Genomic DNA, 2,505 nt, shown 5'->3' with positions numbered 1-2,505 from the left:
ATAATTGAATGATGTTTGGGACATGAATAGTTAAAGTTTCAGGTTACTATATTTCCAAGCTATTCTAGATTTTCACCTTAAATAGTAATTGAACTTGTATCAATGGTTAGTTGTCATAAGTTTTTAAATGTAGAGTGGTAAGAGTAACATGGCTCAATATAATATGTTTCATTTGATAAGTTTGAATCCTCCTGTAAATATGTGTACATTTTTAATCTTCTTTTGGTATTGCATGATCATTATGCATCACATCCTGTCTGGAATATAAATATTTGCTAGTTTAGAATATCTGTAAATATAAGTTATAAAACAAATATCATCCAGTTTTGTATCGCCAGTGTTTGTTCAAAAAAGTTAAAAAATGCAAATTTATCCCTATGCGAGCACCAGCCATCATCCTTTGATAGGAGCATGACTTGAGAAAAGCTAGAATGACCTTTTAAACTTAAAACAAGGTATTTATAGTTTCTGGCGGGTGGATGATAAGCTCCGGCCAATCGCCAGGCAGAGCAACCCTCACTATAACTTCGGCCAGAGTTCAGTGCACACATAATTGCTTTTTATTTTACATTAAATAAATATGATGGCAGATCATCGTGTTTGATGGATATTGATGGTGGAAGCCAAGGATGTTCGGTTGTAGCAGGATGTCACAAAAACAAACCCTACACCCTTAATCACTTTTAACAGACAAATAGTCCCACAACACAAACTTTCCCCTTTCTTTTATGTTAACTGGACTCTTGAACTGAAATAACAGTAAAACACAATATAACCTTAATATTATTACTATATTTCTTACAGCCTTCTTTTTGTATTGCAGGATCATTCTGCATCACATCCTGTTTAGGATATAGATATTTGCTAATTTGAATATCTGTTTTGAGGCGATGGACAAAGCGTTACTTTGGCATTTTCTCCTGATGCCTGGCGGGTGATCTTAATAGAATTAGTATGGACTGGCAGGGGTCACTTGCCTTAGTTAGATAGGCACTGCGCATCACAAGGAAGTGGCTATCCTTTGATGTATCTATCCAGTGAATCGTCTATGGATTTAGTTGGTCATGGAAAGAGAAGATGATAGAATGGCCTCCAGTCCCAGGCATAGCAGGGTGCTAAGAATCTCCCAGTTTATAAACACTAAGGAAAATTGAAACGTAGTAATTGGAATGTTAGAACCATAAATCAGATTGGGAAGTTACAGCAAGTTGAGAGTGAGTTTAGGAAATATAGTTTGGATATCTTAGCATCTTAGCCCTAAGTGAAACACGTAAGGGGATTGGTAAGGAAAATTTAGACCAAGGCAATATATATATATATATATATATATATATATATATATATATATATATATATATATATATATATATATATATAAAGGGATTTTGACGTAGGAAAAATCTAATTTTGGGTGAGTTAGCCATGTCATCCTGATGGAAGTTCCTTCTGGCAACTTCTACAGTATAATATTTCTACGATTTTTATTACAAGAGAATTACCGTCAGGTATAACGGGGTTCCAGTCCCCGGAGACGACTATCCGAAGTTATCGTGTGTAATCAGGACGTATCCTAAGATAACCATAGATATATGCACCCCAAACAGACCTTACCCAGTCTAATCCGCAAAGAGGAAGGATAAATAAGGAGCCGTAACACATCCTATCACCTTTGAGTGCCCCTATATGTTCCTGTCTTCCATTCTACGTCGCAGCTGAGCTACTGTGAAATAGAAGCCTCCAACGAGCAAAGGGGCGGGGAGAAGTAAGACGTAATGGGTGGGCCATCAGGACGACATGGCTATCTCACCCAAAAATAGATTTTTCCTATGTCAAAATCCCTTTTTTGGGCTCGAGCCATGTCGTCCTGATGGAAGTGTACCAGAGAATTATTTATACTCAGTGTGAGGCTTCTCCATGGAAAAAACTTGTCATAAATGGGGGCTCACCACTTACATGATGATGTAAAGCCTTTATGGCACTTGAGGTTTATACTCATAAATAATACCCGACATAACATAATATCCATGCCGTCTTTAACGGCACAGATAGGTAACGGCATCGTCAACTCCCAAGGCTGACACCTGAGGTTTATACACATAAATCATATGCCGTCATAACATAATATCCATGCTGTCCTTGACGGCACAGATAGGTAAAGGCATCGTCAACTCCAAGGCTGTTCCTAAATCAGGGGCACAATAATCATACCCAAGACTGGGCGAGAACTGCCGCCAGTTATGACAGTGTCAGTAATGACGGCAGCAAAATAAATGAAAAAAATTTGTATTAATATCATGTCATAACAAAAAGAGTGTGGCAGTATAAGCCACATCAATAACATAGCGACGTATCACTATAAAACGGCACGGAAAAGGAATGCCGTCAGAGACGACGAAGCCGTAAATACTGGCATTGCAGACAGTCTGATAACTCTCTTTATAAGGAAGAATGCTGCCGGGTTAAAAGGCCAGACCCCGAAGGACTAGACCTTAGAAAAGGAAATGC

Source organism: Palaemon carinicauda, chromosome 14, assembly GCF_036898095.1.
Source record: "Palaemon carinicauda isolate YSFRI2023 chromosome 14, ASM3689809v2, whole genome shotgun sequence".
Lineage (NCBI taxonomy): Eukaryota > Metazoa > Arthropoda > Malacostraca > Decapoda > Palaemonidae > Palaemon > Palaemon carinicauda.
This window is presented reverse-complemented; position numbering follows the sequence as displayed.